General features: G+C 48.4%; 1 long non-coding RNA gene across 1 annotated transcript in view; it reads right to left on the bottom strand.

The window, feature by feature from the left end:
* Positions 1-2314: 2314 nt before the first annotated feature.
* Positions 2315-24400, bottom strand: part of LOC146829239 (uncharacterized) — a 136327-nt gene continuing 114241 nt past the window's right edge. Inside the window, exon 3 of the long non-coding RNA XR_014962207.1 lies at positions 2315-3266. This is a non-coding gene — a long non-coding RNA (uncharacterized LOC146829239). The remainder of the gene's footprint in view (positions 3267-24400) is intronic.

Here is a 24400-nt window from a genome sequence, read left to right as displayed (position 1 = left end):
TCCCCCTCCATCAGTGCATCAGAGGTATCTGCAGTTTTTGTACAAACCACAAAGGCTATAGGTGAGATATTTATAGCCAAGAATGTGGGTAAGGGGGATAAGAGAGACTCAAGGAAGGGCCCACCTGGGTGGTTCTCAGATTCATGTCGAGCGGCCAAAAGAGAACTACTAAAAGCAGTAAAAGCTAAGAACAGAACCCTAGTATGTGCAGCTAGGGGTAACTATAGGAGGGCATTAATAAAAGCAAAGGCAAATTGGGAAGACCAGTTTTGGTGCGACCTCAAAGCCGCAAGCACAAGGAAGGATGCAAAGGGTTTTTGGGACCTATTGAGATCCAGGGAGAAACCTGCGGACACAACGATTACTTGTAATGTACCAGAGAGTGCGTGGGTTGACCACTTCACCAAACTTTATTCAATGGCACAGGAAGTGGGGGCTAGCTTGAGTGTACGACACCCTTACGACTCTGCCCAATTCAAGGATGAGCTTCTGTTTACACCCAAGGAAGTGGACGGGGCAATAAATAATCTGGTCCCCAACAAAGCAGCAGGCCTAGACGGCATTCCCGGAGACCTGTTACGCGCCAATCCAGAACACTGGGGAAAACTCATCTCTGCCCTATTAAATTCTAGTTTCGAAGGGGCAACTTTTCCGACTTCATGGAAGGGTGCTGAGGTCGTCCCTATTTTTAAGAAAGGCTGTCGGAACGACCCAGCTAATTACCGTCCAATAAGTCTCCTAGATACCTCACAAAAGGTGGCTGGAAAGGTAGTTCTAACCAGGATACTGCAGTGGGTGGAGGAAAAGGGCATTCTCTCTGACTTTCAGGCATGATTTAGATCAGGCACGGGGACAATAGAGCAATCCTTTCGACTAATGATGCTTTACTGGAAGGTTGTTCTTTTGGCCAAGGGCAGTCTATACCTTGCCTTTATAGACTTGCGGACTGCCTTCGACCTAGTTCCCCGTAGCCAACTCTGGAGAGTGCTCGACGAACTGGGTATCCCACCCTATCTGCTAAACCTGCTAATAAATCTTCACGCGGACAACTTTGCACAGATCAGGTGGGGTAGTCAGGGGCAAAAAACAGCATGCATCCCTGTAAATAGAGGGGTACGCCAGGGATGTGTTCTTGCTCCTACCTTGTTCTCCCTATATGTTAATGGAGTGGTGGAGCACCTGCTCCAACACCCAGCAGATGCACCATCCCTGGCTGGCAGAAGAATACCTACCCTCCTATTTGCAGACGACACCCTCCTGATCTCCAAATCCCCGGTAGGTTTGCAGAGTTTATTAACTAACTTTAAGTCTTTTTGCGATGCGAGAGGGTTAGTTATTAATACTGCCCACGCGTAGCTGGGAGAGAAGCAAGCCCCCATGGCTACACTCCGCATCTGATGGTATACTGTACTTTCAAACATGAAAAAATTGTTAAAGAGACACCATTTGACCATCTCCAGAAGCATAATGTTGTGGCTGTACAAGCCAAGGGGTCTACTGTCCAAATAATGTTTAACAGCTGACAAACCAGCATGATGGTCAATGCTGGTGTATAAGGACTCAATGTCCATTACCACTAGTAGCAAATCCTCTTCCCATTTAATATTTTGGATTTTGTTTAAAAAATCTCCTGTATCTCTAATATAAGATGGCAGTCCTTGTACAAAAGGTTGTAAAAAATAGTCAACATATTCGGTGATGTGTTCACTCATTCCTCCTATCGCCGAAATAATCGGTCTGCCAGGTGGGGGATTGATTTCTTTGTGTACTTTCGGTATTAGATACAAGGTGGGAATGATGGGAAAATCATTAAGCATAAAGTTCAATTCCTGACTGGAAATGAGTCCCTGTCGTTTCCAGTTCATAAGTTCTTTCTTAATAGTATCTTTAGCCTTATGATATTCACTTAACGTGGTTTTAGAGTAGCATTCAGTGTTAGACAGCTGTGTCTGGGCTTCTTTTATGTATTGTTCCCTTGGCCAGATAACCACATTGCCACCCTTATCCGACATGGTAATGACAATATCCTTTCTGTCCCTTAGTTTGCGAATAAGATTCTCATATTGCATGTTCTGGTGTTTAAGTCTGGTTTTGTTGTGGTTGGTTCTGTGGTAAAGTTGCTTGATGTCATCAGTTAAACGTTCGTGAAAGATATCTATGGCGTCCTTGGGTATCATCGGATAAAATTTTGATTTAGCCTTGAATGGACTGAGCCCAGCACATATATATATATACACACACAACACAGTGCTGAGTTCAAACAGGAAAGAAACAGCATGCCATGGACTCCAATCGTTGCAAAAGTGGCTTTTAATTCACCAAGGTTTTGACAATACTCTACGCGTTTCGGGGTTGCTCCCTTGCTCATGAGTAAACTGTGTCAGTGACGCGTTACTTTAAATAAACACACCATGTGATCAAAAGTCAAATGAAAATGGTGAACAAACTTCACATTATCGAGTTACTTCACTCGAAAAAATTAAATGAATACATATTTAACAAACATTGTCTGTCCTTAACATAATATATTTAGTTAAATTGTCCAAACAGTTTCATATATTAGTTATTGCAGTTTCATGAGGAATGTTAGGCACACGCAGCGTGCATTAAAAAAACCTTAACTTTATTGTCCGGTTGTTGTGCATGCATTCCTCTACCTGTCAATTAGAAAAGGCTCGGGTTCTTGAAATCTACTGATGTGCGGCTATGAATGGGTTCTAAGCTCAGCGCTTCATGCCGTGGTTGGAATGCCGAGCTTAATTAGGACCGATCATCCCTGGATTATACTTCGGTGCAATCTGCATGCGTCAATTTTTTCATTTTTTATTTTAAGCCCCTTGTTGAACATTCAACAGTTTGTGCCCATGTGGGAGGAAATAGGGATTCGTGCAATATTGCGTCCCTAATCCCACACAATAAACCCAGAGTTGTGGCTTCAAAGTCGAGCCCAAGTGGGCAGAAAGTACTAAGGCAATCTAAACATTATATTATAATGTATAATACTGGCTCCCAGGGCAATCATACATGTGCAAATACTCAGAGCACATTGCTTGCGTCCAAGTGGACTGTCACACACAAATGACTCGGGGAATATGACAGGTCAGAGTCAAGGTGGTATATACAAAATAGACAGGGGTGCAGGCACTACAAAAATTATTACTTTGGTGATTGCCCTAGTGGGCATTTCATTTTGAGACCCAATACATGACGGATTGATATTTATAACTCTGATGCCTTCTTCTCACGTACTGCAATTTACAAGGAATCTGTAAGAAAACAGACAGTAATAAAATTATACACTGTTCACCACTGAAACAAAACACAACTAACAGTACTTATTAAAACACAGAAACACAGTCTAGATCTACATACAAAAAGGCTTACTAAGGCATAGTACTATACATATTTAAAGAACATTTAAAAGGAGCTAAAGTTAAAAAAATGTGCAGCTAGGTCTCCTTCGAGATTAAATTATTGTTTTCTTAACACTCAGATCATTTAAATACACAAAGGTGGGAGCTATCCTAAATGGACGGACAGTTCTTCGTCACAGTTATGCCCGAGTGGCATCAATGTTTGATATTGGATAATTAATCTGGATTCAAGGCATCTCAGATCTTGTACATGATTCCCATCTCGTACATTCACTCCGATTGTATCCAATACACAGAAAGATAATAAATTAACATTCTGGTTGTGGTATATTTGGAAATGTCTAGCCACTGGGTATTGCTTATCACCATTTTTTATAGCACGAAGGTGCTCCAATACACACTTTTTTGCTTTGTGTATTGTGCTCCCAATGTGCTCCCAAGTCGATTGCTTAGCAAAAATGCTACACCATAAGACAGAAATGTAGCCAGTCCAACGAGATGCAAATAGCTTCAAGTTGTGGTTAATGTATTTTTAAGAGGCACATTAATTTATTGTTTTAATGTATTTATTGATTTTTATACTTATTCTGAATCTTCTGAGTCCATATTTATTTTTGCACAATAAGCAATGTTTCCATGATCTTTTGCGTCATTTGCACATTATCAACACTTATGTAACTGGGTTTTGATGCCAATTACATATGGGATGGAATAGGCGTTCAATATTGATGCACTATAGTTTATGTTTTCAGTAAAATTTGCAACATTTGCACATAACCAAATACATGCATTTATGCAGTAATAGGTGGGATGAGATGTTTTATATTACATCATCTGTGCATAGCAATCAGATTTTTTATTTTGATTTGGAGGCGCCATTTGCACACATATTTTAGAATAAACCAAACCACACATACAGTTGGTTGTGAGCTCTTAAGGTTCACAGTCTATCTATTTTTGATACATTTTTTATTAATGGAATGAACTAACAAATAGCCTAAAAAAGTTTGGTCAAAAGAATGTAATTTACGCAGAATAATAGGCTGATGCCTTGATACGTATTGCAGACCAATTCTTTGTTTACCACATCAAGCTATGTTTATTTTTACATCATTTGCATTAGAATGGTGCTATTTCAATGCCAATAGTCAATGGGTTATATATTTCTGGTAATCTCTCCCTTTTTTGCAGAATATTTAATCAAGCATGAAGCAGACATAATTTTCTTTATGTATAAGAACTGTCTTACCGGTTTTCAAAAACACCAATGTTTGTAGCATTTCTTTTATGTTCATTGATCACGTGGTTGTCACAAAGCATGTTTTAAAAAAATGGTGAGCTCTGCCTGGCTATCTGTGAGCAAGGTCATTCTCGTCCGAAACACGTCAGATTTGAAGCCCCAATAAAAATAACAACAGTGCCTAATTCGCAGGATTCGTGTTGTCTCTGTTCGCCACATACACTGCGGGAGATTGCCTGAAGGTGTTATATATATATATATTCACTGAAAAAACCATAGGTTTCACACACGTTATAGTTAGGAATTAGCATTTAAAAAACCTTGCAGAGAGCGCTAGGTGGCGCCTGACCGTCATGGACGCCTTTCAGTAAGGCTCCCGGCGCCGGTCCCCGCAAATCCTCCTGGTTCCTTCCTGGACTGCCCTGGCCGGCTCGCTCTGGGTGCGGAGGCGTGTGAAGCTGCCCTGCTGTCCCGAGCTTGATCCTGGGGCGCCGCGGACATCGCGGGACCCGCCTGGACACCGCGGAACCCGACCAGCGGCGGACGGTGGCGGCTGTGGAGCTGCGGCCCGGGCAAGCTGTAAATTTAGCCCGCGGCGCCCACGAGGGTCACAGGCCGGACCCTGCCGGTGACGAGGAGACGGCGGCCGCGGGGCTGCCGCGGGCACTGTTGGCGCCGGCGAGGCGCTGCCCTGCTCCGCTGACACATTGCAGAGACCCAGCAGTGGTGCGACGGACCCCCCCGAGTGGACTAGGGTGGCGGAGCAAGCGGTGAGTGCGGCTGCGTGGGACCGCTTCGCCGGGGCGGCTGTGGGGCCGGGTGCGGAGGGGAGACCCCCCCCCATCGGGCTGTGCGTCGGCAGCCGGGCCCCCAGCCCCCCCCCCCTCTCTCTCCCTCCTCCTCCTGGCTGCAGTGCTGAACTGGCCCCATCGGCCCGAGACTGGCTGAAGGATTCCGGGTGCTGGGGGGCCCTCCTTGATTCGGGCCGCGCATCGGCGGTCGAGGGTGTGTGTGTGTGCCGTCCTCCCCCCCCCTCCCATAACTCTGGGCCCCGGACGACGAGACCCGACGTGTGGCGACGTGCCCCCCATTGGGGCTGTGGGGGGACCGCGCTGGTGAGGCGCCCCCTCGGAGAGGTGGGCTGTGCGCAGGAGATGAGGCCTTGGCGATTACCGGCTGCGGTGTACTCGGGGGACACTCCAAGGGCCTGGGACCTTGAACTACGTTGCTGGGCCTTGCCTTGTCGGTGGGAGGCTGCGGGTGCGACTGTGGCCGGGGGTCAGACTGGCTGTCCCGCTGGGAGGCCCGCCGGGGCTTGACCGCTGGGGCTGGTGGTGCCCGACCATTTCCCACCGTGGGACCCCCCGGCCATACCTCCTGCTGCTTCCACGTCATCCCGAGCACACGTCGACGTCCTGAAGGAGTGTCTCCAGCCTGTTGCCCTGCTTTGCTGACCGCCGCCCCAGACATGGGTAAGGACAGGGCCACTAAGCCGGCGTCCGGGGCCACCCAAACCAGGATGGACAAATTCACGACCTCTGAGAAGGGGTCCGGCCCCACGGGCGAGCTGGCCCCGGCCCCCGCTGCGGACCTTGCTGCCATCCTGCAGGCCATCAACTCATCCCGCGCCTCCCTCGAAGGCATGGTGGGAGAGGTCAAGGTGGATGTTGCTCTTCTCCGGCAGGATCTGCGGAACGCCACCGCCCGCATCTCGGAAGCCGAATCCAGGATATCCACCGCTGAAGATGACATCCGCCATCTACAGGACCAGGTTCGGCAGCTGACCACCCACTCTAAGGAGCTACACCGCCGGGTCGAAGATGCAGAAAAACGCGCTCTGCGCAGCAACCTGCGCCTAGTGGGATTCCCGGAGGGGGTCGAATCGGGCCGGGCGGACGACTTTATGGAGCGCTGGTTCCGATCCTGGATGCCGGCGGACAGCCTATCTGCTTCGTTCGTAGTGGAGAGAGCCCATCGCTCCCTGGCCCCCAGGCCCCCCGGTGCGCCCCCCCGGCCGTTCATCCTCAAGCTCTTGAATTTCCGAGACAGGGACGCCATTCTCCGCGAGGCCCGGCGCACGGACACCCTCCACTACCAGAACCACAAAATCATGATATTCCCGGACTACACTCGTGAAGTCCAAGAGCTGCGCCGCTCCTACACTGAAGTGAAACAGAAGATGCGTTCCCTGGGCCTCCAGTACCAGCTCCAGTTCCCGGCCCGTCTCCGGGTCATCTTCCAGCATAAGACATTGTTCTTCGATACACCACGAGCGGCCTGGTCCTGGTTGACGGAGGAGCACCCCCTGCACCGCTCTGGGCGCGGATCGCCTCCGGGTATGCGGGGGGGACGGGGGAGGCCCCGGACATCGAAGACCCGCCGGCGGCATCGCACGTTACCCCGGGAGCGCACGGCGGAGGAGGTGATCACCACGCGCTCTGGGGGACGGCCGCGCCGGGGGTCGAGAGCATCTTCTGCCTCCTCAGCCGCGCACGCCAGTCCCGCGGCTGACGGGCGGCGAGCCGTGTCGCCCCGGCTTGCGGGCCCTGAAACCCAACCGGCCGCGTTGGTGGACACTTCGGACCTCTCTCGCAGCCCTAACATTTGACTCTTTATGTTTCTTTGGGGGGCGGGGGGGTGCCCGGGTGGGGGTTGGAATGCTCCGCTGTCAGTGTTGCTCTTGGCCAGGGCAGGTGAATCAGGCTTGACTTCAGTTGTACCAGGGGTCCACTAGTGCTCAAGCCCGAGCGTTTTAGCTTGGTGGTTCTTCCATTTGGTTCGGGCGACAGATGCTTCTGTTTTCGAAGTATAGGGTGGGGGGTGGGGGTTTGGGGTTGGTTTGGGGTTGTTTCTTCCTCATTGGGAAGGTTTTGTTGGTGGGGGGTGACTCCCTCTTATTTGTTGTGCCAAGGTATCTTGTAATCTTTGACCTGCTCTCCTGCCCGATGTCCCGCTGTCCTTCCTTTTTAGGGGCGTGCCCAGCTACGCCTCCAATGGCCCCCTCTTCTGTCCTGGACTATGGCTGACCCACCTGTTCCTAGGGCCGCCATGCGCGTATTATCCTGGAACGTCAATGGTCTTCTGGACCGTTTTAAACGCATGGCGGTCCTCAAATATGCGCAACGTGCGGAGATTGATGTGCTCCTCCTCCAGGAGACTCACCTTCTGGGCAAGAACTGTCCCTTTCTTACCCGCTATGGTTATGACAGGGTGTGGCACTCAGATTTTGCGCGGGGATCCCGAGGGGTAGCTATCCTGCTCCGCAAGTCCTTTCCCTTTGTCCTGACCCAGGTGCAATTGGACCCCCAGGGCATGGTAGTGGTGGTATGTGGTACTCTTGAGGGGCGACCCCTCACCCTGATGTCCCTCTACGCGGCTCCATCCCTCCTGTCGTCGGCCCTCTCCTACACCGCGGGCCTCCTCCCGACGCTTCCGCCGGGTTCCCTCATTCTCGGCGGGGATTTTAACGCTGTCTACACGCCCCACCTGGACTCGACGGGTCCGGTATCCCTGGCCCGCGTCACTCGCGCGAAGCAGCTTTCGTCCTGGGCTGAATCTCAGGGCCTCTGCGATGTTTGGAGGATCTGGCACCCGCAGGCCCGCCAATACACCCACACATCGGCGGCCCATCACTCCCATGCCCGGATCGACCTCATCTTTGTCCCATCTACCGACTGCGCAGGGGTGCAGGATGCGCGCATTCTCCTGAGGGGCCTTTCGGACCACTCGCCAGTGCTCCTTGCTCTTGGCCCCCCCCCCCCCTCTCTGCCCGTCCGATGTGGCGTTTGAACGCTTGGTTCCTCCACGACAAGGCTTTTCGGAAGGTGGTCGGTGGCGAGATAGCCGATTATTACTCTCACAACGTGGGCTCCGTCCCCTCCCCTGCCGTCCTGTGGGAGGCCGGCAAGGCGACTATTCGGGGGGCCGCTAAGGGGCATCTGCAACGGCAAAGACGGGCTCAATCCCAGAAACTCGCGGAGTGCGAAGCTCAAGCCTTGGAACTGGAGCGCAACCTGGGGGAGTTGGACGACAACACGCGGTCGCGTCGCTTGGTGGCCTTCCTGCGGGAAGAGATTCGCCTACACTCCCTGGAGGCGGCAAAGACTCTGTGGCGCTCCTCGGTGGCCCGGGTTTACGGCTGGGGAGACAAAAACGGCACTCTTCTCCACCGGCTGGCTACTTACCCCCAGGCAGGTAGGATTATTCCAGCCATCGCGGACTCTGCGGGCGGCCTCCATACAGCCTCGGTGGCGATGGCCCAGGCGTTCGCTGACTATTATTCCCGGCTGTACCGACTCCGGACGTCCACGCTCTCCCTGGAGGAGTTGCTGGGGACGAATGGAGCAGTGCTTGAGCGGCTGCAGCCTGAGGTTTCTGAGATCCTCGATTCGCCTATCGAGCTGCAGGAGATTGAGGAAGCGATCGGCCGCCTGGCGCCCGGGAAGACCCCGGGACCTGATGGGTTCCCTCAGGAATACTACGCTCATTATCGTGAGACTCTGGTCCCGAGGCTTCGGGACCTGTTTGCGGACGTGGTGGAGACGGGCTCGTTCCGGCCCGAAACGGACACAGCAACCATAGTTGTCCTCCCCAAGACGCAGCCCCCCTCGCAGTCCTGCTCGGACTACCGGCCGATATCCCTTATTAACACCGAACTCAAAATCTATGCCACGGTCCTCGCGCAGCGGTTGCGCCCATCTCTTGCCTCCCTGGTCCACCCGGACCAATGTGGATTTATGCTGGACCGGGGGACCAGACACTGCCTGCGGCGCCTGCACCTCGCTATGGCGCACCGCGGCCGCCTTTCCCCCTATCTGGCTCTCCTGCTGGTCGGCTTTGAAAAGGCCTTCGACTCAGTGGGGTGGGCGTACTTGGGTAAGGTCCTGGAGCACATGGGTTTCGGTCCCCGGTTCCGTGCCATGGTTGCGGTCCTGTACGCGAGCCCGTGTTTTAGTCAATGGGGCTCTATCCCGCCCGTTTCCCATAGGTCGCGGAACGCGCCAGGGATGTCCGCTCTCGCCCCTCCTTTTCGCTCTGGCCATGGAACCCCTGGCGGTATTGATTCGCTCGGATCCCGCTCTCCGCGGGTGGGACTGGCCAGGTATGGCCCCCGACAAGATCGCCCTCTACGCGGACGACGTCCTCCTCTATCTCTCTGATCCAGCGACCTCGGGGCCCCAGGTCCGCCGGATTCTCCGTCGGTTTGGCCAAGCGTCGGGTCTTCATCTAAACCCTAAAAAATCCGTTCTAGTCCCGTTACACCCGTCAAGGGATTGTTTCGACTGGCAATCGGATATTCCCCTCCGGAGACTCTCATTTAAATACCTGGGGATCTGGGTCACCCTCCTTCCGGAACTCTGCTGGGCCCTCAATGTGGCTCCTGTAGTCAACAAGACCAGATCAGATATGCTCCGGTGGCAGTCACTCCCCTTGAATCCGCTGGGGAGAGTCGCCCTCTATAAGATGATGATCCTCCCCAAGTTTCTGTACATGCTACAAAACACTCCGTGCCCCTTTCCGCGCCCGTGGTTCCGGGAACTGGATAAGATGGTGATTAAATTTCTCTGGGGCAGCGGCAGGCCCCGGCTGGCCTTAGATCGCTGCAGAGTCCCCTCCTATGACGGCGGCCTGAGCATGACTAACCTATATCTCTATTACCTGGCCACCCAGCTACTGGTGATCCATGACTGGTTCTCGAGTGGATGGGGCGATCCGGCTTATCGACTCGAAGTGCAATGCCTCGGGTTCTCCTCTATCCAAAACATGCTCTATGGAGCAACGGTCCCCCTGTCGCTCCCCGGCATCGTGCGGGCCCGTTTTCTCACGTGGCGCGCAGCTTTGAGGCACACCCGATGGTCGGGGACGAAAACACAACTCACACCGCTTTGGCACGGGACATGGCTGCGGGAGGTGGTGGGACTAGCGGGCTTTTGGCAGTGTGATCTTCTCGGGATCTCCAGTCTGGGCGATATATGGCGGGGGAGCCACATGTGTTCCTTCCAGGAGCTTCAGGCCCGCTTCTCGCTACAGCCTTCCCAATTTTATAGATACCTCCAGCTGCGCCATGCGGTCCGGGCCCACATCCCTCTAGACTCCAGATTGCCTTCTCATAGCCCGCCTGAAGCTCAGGTGATGTTAGGGTGTCTGGGGAAGGGGGGAATATCCCGCATTTACAAATCCCTGATTAACAATACCCCGGTAGACTGGAGTGGACTAAAACAGCGATGGGAGGCCTGGGTGGGACCCCTAGATGACACGGACCGGAGGGACGCCCTTATGGCCCCTCGGTCGCTTACCACCTCCGCTAGGCTGCGGCTCATCCAACTCTATTACCTCCACACCGCTTATCTGACTCCGGACCGTCTATATCGTGCGGGCCTCCGCGTGGACGCCTCCTGTGCTCGCTGTGGGGTGGCTCCGGCGGACTTCTTCCATATGGTGTGGTCTTGTTCCCGCCTGGAGGACTACTGGGCAGCAATTGAAGCCGATCTAGCGGAGGTCCTGGGATGGGAGGTCCCCCATGAGCCTAGAATGGCTCTGCTGGGAATCACGGACGGGATGGATGGGTCCCATAACGACAAGTGCTTTCTCACTACTGCCCTAATGGTAGCTAAGAGGGATATAGCGGCTGTGTGGTCACAGCCAGATCCGCCCAGAAGGGCTACCTGGAGTAGAGGGGTGGATTGGTGTGCGGCCCAAGAGCGGTCGTTATACGCTGCCCGGGGCTGCCCCAAAAAAATCCGCAAAATATGGGAGAAATGGCTGGGGGGCCTGTTTTGAAGGGTGGGGGCGCAGAGGGCGGGGACGGGGGATGGGGGAGGAAGGGGGGGTTTTTACATTCGTTTGTCAATGCTTCCCTGATTGAAGTTACTGATGCCATGTTCAATGCACTGTTGTATATCATGCTTGATATTGTCCTTTATGCCGAAAAAAACAATAAAAAATTTGTTTATAAAAAACCTTGCAAATTCACTTAAAAAACCATAGGTTTCACACATGTTATAGTTAGCTGGACATTTCACTCGTGAAAAACCATTGAAATTCCCCCGTTATAGTTAGTGCAGGCAACTATAACTCACGCGACCGCAATCCTCTGCTGATGACGTCAGATATTACATCACTGTATTTAGACACTTATTTACCCATGTCTTCTTCCATTAATTTTTAGCTATACATAGATTACAAATATTTTTTTTTCAGAAAGACACATATGTCATCAGTGATGTAATATCTGACGTCATCAGCAGAGGATTGCGGTCGCGTGAGTTATAGTTGCCTGCACTAACTATAACGGGGGAATTTCAATGGTTTTTCACGAGTGAAATGTCCAGCTAACTATAACATGTGTGAAACCTATGGTTTTTTAAGTGAATTTGCAAGGTTTTTTAAATGCTAATTCCTAACTATAACGTGTGTGAAACCTATGGTTTTTTCAGTGAATTTGTACGTTTTTTTAAATGCTAAGTTATGTATTTTTTTTTTTTTTTAAGGTTTTTCACCGTGCGTGTACCGTACGCGCACGGTGCGCTTTGCACACCGCGCGCCCACGTTACGCAGTTCGCGGACTTTTTCCGTTTCTACCGTACGCGCACGCTACGCGTACTCCGCGATTTTTCGCTAAAAAATTAAAGGAAATTTTGGCCCTTGGGGGTCCTTTTGGGACCCCCTGACAAAGGCTAGGGGGTCAGGAACTGTCCACCCTGCCCCCTTTTCACGTTCTCCACCTTTGTTTTTCACCCTCAGACAGCGAGAGACAAAATGGCGGCCGACACTTCCTGGTTTCGACCGATTCGAATGTTTACTAAGATCTAACAACCAATCAGAATCGTGCTCGCGCACGGCAGCGTGCGCGTACTGTAAGTTTTACCGTACGCGCACGGTGCGCGCTTATAGATATACATATGCTTTTAAATGCTATTTTCTCAGGAAATACTGAACAGATTTACACCAGACCTGCAAAAGGCACATCCCTGACCTGAGGACTACCTCTCTGCCAAATTTCAAGTAATTCTGTTCAGCCGTTCGGGCTGTAGCTTGGACTAAAGGTCCTATGGAAAAATGCATGGGAAAAATGCATGGGGAAAACGCGTTTTGGGACCCCCCCCTTTTTCTCAGCCCCCGCTTGACGAATCCCCCCCGAGACTTTCAGGGAAGGAGCGGAGCGGAGCGCCCCACCTATTTTGAAAATTTCGCGAGGATTCGTCAATCGGCGCTAAAGTTATTCCAAATAGAATGTTGCGGATTTCCTATGGAAACACGATCCTAACTATAACTATCTACTGGCGACCGCCAGTAGATAATATATATATATTCACTCGAACTTCGAAGGCTTGCGCAAACTTTTTTTCATCAACGAAGCACAGACCACAAGGTATACCAGCAAAGGTTTTATTCTTTCTTCCCCACAACCTCTACAGCCATGACGCGTTTCAGCCCGGAAGGGCCTTGATCACATGACACGCTATGTCAGGTGATTGGTTTTTTTATATCATTTTTTTCCTTCTTTTTTTCTAGGCTTGGCTTTGAACAATGCTTTATCAAGTGCTAGAAAGTGCAAGTGCTTATATATACATATGTAAATAATCAATGCTTATATAAGTTTTAGGCTTGGCAAAGGGGCTATTATGACAAGTTGATTTAGCAGTTTAAAACCGCTGACAAGCTGCAATGACAACCCTGGGACATGTTTTAAAAGACTACTCAAGTGGCTGGCAGAGTAAGTGCTGCATGCCCACTAGTAAATTTTAATTTACAGGCCCTGGTTATATGCTATACCACTTTACTAGAGACTTACAATGAAATTGAATATGCCAATCAGGTGTAAGCCAATTGTGCCATGTTTTAGGGAATGAGCACAAGCACCTTAGCACTGGTCAGCAGTGATAAAGTGCACAGAGTCCTATGGCCAATAAAAAAACTCATAACAATAAGAGGATTGAAAACAAAACATTGAGGGTACACCATCTTAAGGCTGTCAGGTCTAACAAATGTGCCCCCCTCCAACTGAAGGTGGGGAGAATTACCCAACCTCCTGGGAGTTCTCATCACTAAGACCCACATACCTGGCCAGAGCATCAGCATTTGAGTGCTCTGACCCAGGACGGTGTTACACCGTAAAGTCTATTCACTGTAAGGAGATGGGCCACCTCAACAGTTTTGGATTCTCACTCCTCATTTGCAGGAGCCATCCTAGGATCCCGTTTTCTGACTGAAGAAGCTGAGACCATACCTGGTTGGGACTCACATCCAGGTTTAGTGCCCAAACCACAGCAAGTGCTTCTTTTTCTATAGCCCTTCACCTTTATTCAATTGAAAGTAATCTCCTACAGTTGAAAGCTACAGGTTGGTTTAGACCTGCCTCATTTAACTGTGATAACACATCCCCTATGCCATACTCTGAGTCATCAGTACAATACATTCATTGGAGAAGTCAGGCTTCTGGAGTACAGGGCCTGCACACGTCCTGTATGAGGATGTTGAAGGCTTTGCTGCAGGCCTCTGTCCAGATGACCTCCTGGGACCGCTTCTCAGAAATTGGCTCAGTTAGGAGGCAACAATGGTGCTGTATCTCTTTACCAACCTCCTGTAATTTCCAATTTGACCCCGGAAGGCCTTCACTTTGGTTTGGGATTTTGGGGCCTACCAGGCCGATATAGCCTTTATTTTGGCCTAGGGGGCTATACCTTACACCCCCTCCCCCCCCCAAAAAGGTTTCCTAAGTACACCACAAAACCCTGCACTGTCTGGCATTTGCTGGCCTTGATAATCAGGCCTGTATGTTGCAGGGCCGGAAGTACTTCCTATAGGTGCAGGTGGTCCCCCCAACTGCAAATGTAGACACTTATGTTATCAAATGAAGCAGGACTATGGGCCTCTCTCCTGGATAGGAGTTTGTTCACCAACCTCTGGAAAGTGGCTGGGGCATTCTTGATTATGAGAGACCAAAACATCAACACCCTACCCCATTTTCCTTTTAGTTTCTGTTAAGACTGAACCTGATAGACTTTGATGACTAGCGAAACCTAAATGTCAAGAATGTTTCAGTTCCATTATCAATGCCTTTGAAGTACCTTCTTATTTTCGAACGCCTAATAAAACTATCATCCTTTTAATACAATATAATGAATTAAGAAATGCAGCCGGTCATACTGATTTGTTCTTTTTCTCTGAATTTATACAGACTATTGTGCCTTTCATTGTTTTTAGGTGTCATGTTTAGACATCTAAGAAGTCATTGCTAACTTTATTTAAACAAGTGGCATTTTCACAATTTTGATGTAAAATCCAACTTTACCATTAAAGAGGACTTTAAATTACAATTTCTCAGACACAAAATATGACTTTCTGACCTGCCCCCAATCCAAAGTAATCATGTATTAAATGTAACAAGATAACCCAATGTTACCTCATGGGAGAGACAGGCCTCACATTTGTTAAAAACGAATTTGCAAATTTTCACTACCAAGATATGTAAAACTTAAAAGTACATATCCAACTTTTTAAGTACACTGCACCCTGCCCTATGGGTTGCTTATGGCCTACTTTAGGGGTCATTTATATGTATTAAAAAGGGAGTTTTAGCCTTGGAAAAATTGTTATTGTGCCAAATCCGAGGGGCAGTTTAAAACTGCTGGCAGGCTGCAATGGCAGTCCTGAAACATGTTTTAAAGGGCTACTTACATGGGTGGCAAAATAAGTGCTGAAGGCCCACTCGTAGTTTTTAATTTACAGGCTCAGGGTATGTGGTATACCACTTTAACACAGACTTATAAGTAAATTAAATACGCCAATCAGGTGTAAGCCAATTATTGCATGTTTTCAAGCGTGAGCATGCACTTTAGCACTGGTTAGCAGTTAGAGTTCTAAGGCCAACAAAAACGAGCTCAGAAAAATAGGAGGGGTGAAGTAAAATGTTTGGGAGAGGACCATCCTAAGGCTGACAGGTCTAATATAGACCCCCATTCACCAGCATATGTACAAACCCATTCACAGCATGCACACACTAATACACATACATTTATACATACACACATGCAAGCACCAAACATTAAGAAAAAATAAAACCTTACCAGGTTGCATCAGTAATCTCAGGGGCGAGAAGCCTCTGAGGATCCTCAAGGGTTCAGACTGCAATCCCCTCTTGAGGAAGTGGCAATTTCTTACTCATCACAGAGCGGGAATGAGGTCAGTGAGAATTGCTGACTCTACTCCTCTCTGTGATGAGGTGTCACTGATTGACATTTGGCCCTGGGCACCTCAGGGCTTGAAACTGAAGCGCTGCAGTCTGAATCTATCTGTGACATGCTCCCTCACCATGAGAGGGCATACCTCAAGGTGCTTTGCCGGTCTAAGGCGATCACAGCGCCGTGTAAAGCTCAGCCTGACGAATCTCAGCTCAGGCAGCTGTAGGCCTGTGCATTTAGTATATTGCACCTAGCTGCTTGACCTGAACATAAAGACTGTCTGCAGGCTGACCTTTGCTCAGCCTGACAGGTACTGTTCATGTCTGCTAAAGGTTAGGGGGAGGGCAGCAACTGTGCAAAGAAGCATTGCTACTGTATCTTACAATGTAAAATGAATTGGACCTAAATACTTACAGTATTTCTTCTATTACAGCGTCTGAACAGCGTTTTGAAGCCAGCACCAAATTGGGGCCCTGCTTCACAAAAAGATCGGGGGGAAAGATACAAAGATATGGTGGATGATAAACAGAGCGATGCAATCGAGACTCCGGCAGCTGCTGAGATGCAAAATGGCTATGATAACTTGGCATATTATAAAGTGCCATATGCTCTTGAGGATAACACAATTTCAAGCACTGAAAATTGGAATAAAATGTTACAATAATGAAATATTACTTTATTGTGTTAATTATTCCATATATCAGAGGTAGAATTACAGTCAAGCGACTATGTTGGTATACAGTTACAGTTACTTCCATCTTCAATGAAAATGCAAATAGAGGATTGAGTCTCCTGCGTATTTTTTGGTGTTTCAGTTTTGACTGTGCCTCCGTTGTCTCTCTAGCTTGTGTTACACATGTGGATTAAGGGCGATATTGTGTGCAGTTTTACGTTAGAATGTAACACAACGTTGAATAACTGAAATGTCAAAGGCCATTTTGACCATTTCCATAAACACTGGGTACTATAAATGAAAAAGGTATTTATTGATAGCGCGTGTGTGGATGTGGTTTCATGGCAAATCATAACTGGCAAATTTCAGTGATTATGGGTTTTGCATCACAATTATAACTTCCCTTCAACTTATGTCTTTCAAGGTAAATGTCACTTATTTTGCCATTATAACATTAATATTTGTGGCGTAGGGACTACAGCACTGAAAGCAAAGCTAATTATAATACAGCGCTTAAATGTTATAGGAAGATCCACAGTACGCATAAACTATTCTAAGTACAAAAGATTAAGGGGTCAGCACACTCCTCGAGGGAACTTTTTTCTATTCTTAAATCCGTGTCTTCTTTGGAACGGGTGTCGGTCCCTAACCCCGTCCGTAAAGAGCTACAATGAGATGGCTAGTTTATTGCGGTTACAGTAGCCAACATCTACGATTCTTTTCTGTAGAACGTTAAGATTTTTAATAACTGGACACCTGGGGCCAGATTTACAAGAAAGTGACGCATCTGTACAGATGCGTCACTTTCCCTGCGCCATCCTTAGAAACCTGTTCTGCTTGGGTTTTCGGATCAGATAGAACCCGCTCAGCAGAGCCTCTCTAACCCAAACCAGAACGTTACCCCCTCCCTAGGGCCTGTTTACACCTAAATAACCACATATATGTACCACCTAAGGACAGGGAATTCCTACTATATATACCAAGACCTACAAGTCACAGCCTCGCGGTCCCAAACGGACCCAGGACTTCCTGCCCAGACGGCAGCCACAGACTTCCTGCCCAGACGGCAGTCACAGCCTCGCGGTCCCAAATGGACCCAGGACTTCCTGCCCAGACGGCAGCCACAGCCTCGCGGTCCCAAACGGACCCAGGACTTCCTGCCCAGACGGCAGCCACAGCCTCGCGGTCCCAAACGGACCCAGGACTTCCTGCCCAGACGGCAGCCACAGCCTCGCGGTCCCAAACGGACCCAGGACTTCCTGCCCAGACGGCAGCTTTACAAGTCACAGCCTCGCGGTCCCAAACGGACCCAGGACTTCCTGCCCAGACGGCAGCCACAGACTTCCTGCCCAGACGGCAGTCACAGCCTCGCGGTCCCAAATGGACCCAGGACTTCCTGCCCAGACGGCAGCCTTAGCACGAGTTCATCCTATAATTACCACGACATCAGTGTTACTATATATCAGATCACACAAAGACAGCTAGTTGAGCACAACTTGTTCCCCAGTTCGAAGGGCTCCTTTCTCCCTTATTCAGTTACCACCTACCTGATCAGGATTAACATCTGTTCATGTTAAGTCACAGCTGACTAGAAGAATAGGTTACCCTCTTACACAAGAACACGTAGCACATATTGCTTTACTACAAACTGAATACTTTATTTAGTTATTACATGCACACTCACGGAACATAATATATATCACATAACCTGCAAAGAAAAGTGAAAGATTAAGTTGTACACTCTAATAGTAAGGGGTTGACATCACCTTGGTCGTATGTAGCCTGCACTCAATGGTCATCTAGGTTCCCTTCTCGTCTGCGCCTCGGCTTCGCCTGGAAGTCACACCTCCGCAATCACGGGTTTACTCCCGTCTCCCTCTCCGAGTCACTGGGACCTCTTCCTCATCGGCTACTCTCTTCTCTTTGGGATATCTATCTCTCGGTTTTTCTCCACCTCCAAGTTTGTCATCTGTCTTCCCTGGAATAAGTAGCAGCTTTACTACTAACGGCCAGGTGCCGCCCATGGACAAGAAGCAAGTGCCAGTATCTGCCTCAAACTTTTACTAATATAGACGTGCATTTCCTCATGGAAAATTCCAGCCCGTAACCTGCCGCCCACCAAATTCTTGTACCTCCCCGTGCCAAGGACACGTTCCCAGCCGGCCGGCCTGATGTAGTGTCTTCGGCATGAAGAAAAATACAATCCTTCGATAAGGGCCGGCCTGAACCGGTTCTCTCCAAGCGAATAACACCTCCTAACTAAAACACTGCCTATGACCTAGAAACATCCCGAGCTGCCAGAGCAGGAGGAAAGATGGAGTCTCTCCCGTTTAAGGCCTACCAGGCCTGAATTCAGCACGGCTCCATGAAATACCCTCACTACAGAACAGATTACCCCTAATGCTAACGAATCTATCCCCTAGGATATATATATATGCAAACCCTGATCTATGGGGAAGAACACAGGATCATGTCGAAGTGCCTAATAAATAGGCTCTATACACTACTCTAACCCTTAGACTTGAATGGAAAGAGACTGAAGTCACCTAAATCACCCTTCAACACAATAAGAAAGATCGAGCAGTACATTTCACCCTTGACTTCAGTCTATTATACATTCATTAAATGGAGCTAACATCTGTGGAAGAATAATATGAAACAAAGCTAACTGATCTATGTCTAGTACCAAGTGTGCAGAATTGAAATAATGAAGGAATACACTGAATAAAGCAACAGATAGAAATCAAAACAGCAACAGCAATCAAAATACCACCTAATATTTGGCGTAGCGCGTGTATATCAGGTAACCAATTAAAGAGCCAGTCAAACCAGCCCTGGTCAATGTGTTTTCTAACTTCTTCTGTTAAGTCACGCAACTTGTCGATGTGAGCACGAATGGATTGTGTATGGTCAGACAAGTTAAAACAACAGAGACCTTCGAAGTCCGAGCAATCATGTCCATGTTTAAGCAAAAGATAATCAATGGCTGCTCTATTTTGCAAAATGGCCCTACGTTCACCCTGGGCGTCTAATAGCATGTCAGACAAAATTGTAGAAGTATGATTAATAGATTTCACCATCCAGCAGGCCATTTTCCCAATAGATTTGGCATTATAAACCGCCAAAGCAGGAACACCAATAATTGAAACAGCTAAGCTAAGGTATTCAGACTTGGAATATAAATGCAAAGATGGGTCACAATCCTCCTGTAACATTACAGTATCTCGAAGTACACGAGAGTTGGCATTCGGGTGCGATGCAAACATCAACAAACTGAGTCTCGTAATGGCACAAGGGCCTCCGGAAATGTTTGCAGGGACAAATGGCCAGGAAGTATTACCACATGAGAAAAGCCATCCGGCAGGTAGTAACATCGTGCGATAGTGACTGGGGGTAACTACCAAACTATTACAAGTCATATTGTTCTGAACTGAAACACATGTGGTCGGTGTCCTTTGAAGGCACAAAGTCCGTTCGTGAGCGGTAAATGAAGTGGCGCCTTTTAGTTTGAGGCGTAGACATTCAGAGATCGCACCAGGATTACACGTAAGAAAGAAGCACAAATCACCTTGTGTGATATTATAAGTAAGTATTTGGGACTGGATGGGGGTTTGCTCGTTCGGCAATTCAATACATAGGGGGCAATATACATGGGTAGCAAAATCACCCAGGAGAATATTGGGACGGGCCTTCGAGACATTAAAAATATGAGTCAACGTTTCCAATGAGGCGGGGACAGCAACCAGGCAGGTCGCCAGAATGTCATGGACAGATCTCATCGGTGTCAAACAGAAGTGAGGGGCGTCAGTCACCCTTTTGGCAAGTGCGGTCCAAAAGTTCGATGATGAATCCCATGCAGCGAAGGAACGCAACACTCGGGTTCCCAGTTCATCCCGGGTTGATAGGATCCCTCCTTTCTCGTCGTACCAGTCCGAAAACAGTCCGGCTCCGACACATCCTGCAGCAACAATCCAAAGAATGATCTGAAAGAGAACCAAATACAGGCATTAATCATTCTCGTAAATAACATTTATCAGCCGGGACCGCTTCCCAGCTATCTTTCCCTGGTCTCATAACCAAAATGGTATTATCCTGACCGGTGGCAATGACCTCTGCTTGTTCAGGGGGATTCTTAGGCGACTGCACCCAAACTCTGGCCCCAGGATTATCCGTGGAGCCAAAACCTTTCTGGCCACGTACAGTTAGCAACGTTGGAGCAGTGCCTTTCATTAATATACCACTGAAAACAGGCATTATGAGTAATTGAGCCACTCGGTCAGTGCGATGTATCAGTAAGTCAATCTCACTGCTATTCAGCAGGAGCACCTTAATCTCTCCCTGATAATCACTGTCGATAATTCCTCCAAGCACCTGAATGCCTTTTACAGCCAGCCCCGATCTAGGGGCGATCAATCCGAAATTTCCAGGTGGTATCTGAACACCAACACCTGTCTCTATGATGACTCGATCTCTACTTTTTATAACAATGTCATCCATAGCATGCAAGTCTAAACCTGCCGACCCTGGGGTCGCTCTACATGGAGCCAAAGCTCTGGGAGTAATTTCCCAATACATCACGGTTTCTCTGATTTCATTAGGCATAGCCTCAGCATTCGGGGGGAACAAACGCATGAGTGGAGATTCAGCATTTAAAAAAGGACGATTGTTCAAAATCAATAGTGCTTGGGGCAAAAAGTCTCGCCAATTTTTATACTTGTCATCCGTTAACTTACGCAGCTGGTCCTTTAGCAGGCCATTCAATCTCTCCACCAGGCCCGAGGCCTGTGGGTAGTAGGGGATATGGAATATCCATTCAATATTGTTTTCCGCACAGAACTCCTGTACCAATCTTCCACGAAAATGGGATGCATTATCAGATTGAATTTGGAATGGCACACCATAGTACATCATAATTAATTCTAATGTTTTAATGGTATTCAATTGGGTAGCTTGCTTACAGGGAAGGGCTACCAGCAGGCCACTGTATGTATCAACAATAGTGCAAACATATTGACAATTCCTACTCATGGGAAGTGGACCAATGTAATCGATCTGCCAAATTTGAGCGGGCAATTTGCCGCGATGTAAATGACCTTTAACAATTTGGGGCACCTTACGCCGTCTGATATGCTGACAAACGGGGCAGTGTAAAATAACATTTTTGATTAAATCTAAGGGAATATAAATTCCTCGATCAGCAGCCCACCTGCTAGTGGCCTTCTCTCCAAAATGTCCTGCCTTCTGGTGTGCCCATTTCGCCAATCCCGCAATATCAGAATCTTGCCTGTCCACCACTGCCTCAGCAATTTTAGACTTCTCATCTGCAATGTTATGAAAAAATTTGTCAAGAGAATCTATCGGGGTGTGAGCGTCCACATGGAAGATTGTAACAGTACTCTGTGGGAGCATCTCCCAAATTTCTTGCCATAACTCTTTTCCCCATAATTCTTTGGAATGTAACTTCCAATTATGGGAATGCCAAGTTGGCAACCAAACAGCCAGTCCATTGGCAGTAGACCAAGAATCAGTGAAAATACGACATGTACCAGGTAACTCTTGTTTCAAAACTTGGTAAACAGCGTAAAGCTCGGCAAATTGGCTGCTTTTACCTTCACCAGTTGTGCTCAACAATTTCTGTGTGATCGGATTATAGGACACCGCCTTCCAGTGCCGTGTCATCCCTATAAACCTCGCTGAACCATCAGTGAACCAAACATGGTTTCTTTCCGCTGCGGACAAATCATCAAAAGGTTTACCCCACTTGACAGGAGACTCCTGTGCTAAAGGTACGGAACATTCACTCTCAGTCTCAGTCGATGGCGCTCGCGCCACCTGCTCATGTAAAGAAGCAACTCCTTTCGGGCCCACACGTGCCCTGTCTTGTATGTACCATTTCCATTTAATCACACTCGCCTCTTGAGCGTGTCCAATTCGGTGAGTTTTCGGCGAACTCAGGACCCACTGCATGATAGGAATTTCCGGACGCAGAACTATATCATGTTCCAAAGTCAATTGCTCGGTATCCACCAGAGCCCAATAACAAGCAAGTAACTGTTTCTCAAAGGGTGTGTAACGCTCACCAGCATCAGGTAACTTTTTGGTCCAAAAACCTAACGGTACTTTACTCCTGCCTTGTTTCTGCCACAAACTCCAATTTGCATAAAGGCCCTGTACAGACACATTCAAATCCACGTCACCATCACGTACAGGCCATAAATCCAGAGCATGTTGAATTGCCTCTTTTGCCAGACTAAACGCATCTTGCTGTGGTTTATCCCATTCAAATGCCTTCTTTTTACGCGTGACCCGGTACAAGGGGGCCAATATTTGACTCAAATGAGGAATATGCTGGCGCCAAAAGCCAAACAGACCAATGAAGCTCTGGGCTTCTTTCCTATTTCTAGGAACTGCAAAATCAAGAATCTTCTGTTTAACCTGAGGGATCACTTCACGGTGCCCTTCATGCCAATTAATACCCAAAGATTTTACAGCCTGGGACGGACCTTGCAATTTATCTGGGTTGATTTCCCAACCTTTCTCACGCAGGCACTCAATGACTCTGTCTAATTGGGTCTGAACTTCCTCTTGTGTTTCGCCTTGGATCAAAACATCATCAATATAATGACATATCTGAATTTGGGGATGAACCGGTACCTCAGCCAAATGCTCTGCCACCAGCCGGTGACATATCGTAGGACTATGCACATAGCCCTGGGGAAGACTTCTAAACGTCATCTGACGCCCGTTCCACGTAAAACTGAATTGTTCCTGACACTCTGGGGCAATCGGAATTGAAAAGAAAGCATTAGCAATATCAATGGACGCGTACCATGTACCTGGATGCTTTTGGATTCTCTCAATAAGTGTAATAACATCCGGTACTGCAACAGTCAAAGAGGGTGTGTGCTTGTTCAATTCTCGATAATCAACGGTCATGCGCCAAGAGTTATCACTCTTACGCACCGGCCAAACAGGATTATTCCAAGCAGAAGTAACTGGGGTTATGACTCCTGCATCCACTAACTCCTGAATAGTGGTACTAATCTCCTCATGACCACCTGGAATACGATACTGCTTCTGACAAACCACTTTTGTCGCATGGGGAACTTGTATGGGGGGCATTCTTAAACGACCAACCCGTATAGGTCTGGACGATATATAATGCGTTGTTCCAAATTGGTAACATCCGTCATCTAGATGCAAAGTCATTCCTCTCAAAATATCAATCCCAATTATGAATTCTAGAAGTGGCACTACTAGTACAGAATACTCTTTTCTAGGAATTCTACCTATTCTCATTTCAAGCAAAGTTTGAACTGCAGGGGTTTCTTTTCCACCTAATCCGGTAATAGTAAAAGGCTGACCTGTAAACTTCTTTGATTTTCCATGAATAAGAGTGGCCTCCGCTCCTGTATCTACCAATGCTCGGGCCCTTTGGATATTACGATGTCTCCAATAAATATCAATATCTACATAGGGTCTATTATCTCTGTGAGCCCATCTGTGTACCGGAGCTTGACCTATTTCCTAGTCATTCTTACTGCATTCTGTGTGCCAGGATAAATCAGGATAAAGACTCTCACGTTTCTTAGGTATCGGTACCTCCTGTTCATATCCATTCCCAGTACGGAACGGATTCGTATCTTCTGCATTATACTGCGGGTTACGATCGACCAAACTGTGACGATCCTCTCTCCTCCTCAACTCAGGGGATTGATCCCTATCATCTCTACATCTGCTGTAAACATAGTCAGTTCTCCCCCTTTCTCTTTCCCCCTCTCTCTCCCTGTCTCTCTCTCGACGGGGGGACACATCACGTGCAGAACGTCGATCATCACGACGAACAGAGCGCCCACGGCGGTCGTCATCACCGCTACCGTCAGAACCACCACGATCACACTCAGTGGTCCGAACACGCCGGGCACCCTCC

Source organism: Triturus cristatus, chromosome 5_2 (assembly GCF_964204655.1).
Source record: "Triturus cristatus chromosome 5_2, aTriCri1.1, whole genome shotgun sequence".
In the NCBI taxonomy this organism is placed as follows: Eukaryota; Metazoa; Chordata; class Amphibia; order Caudata; family Salamandridae; genus Triturus; species Triturus cristatus.
This window is presented reverse-complemented; position numbering and strand designations above follow the sequence as displayed.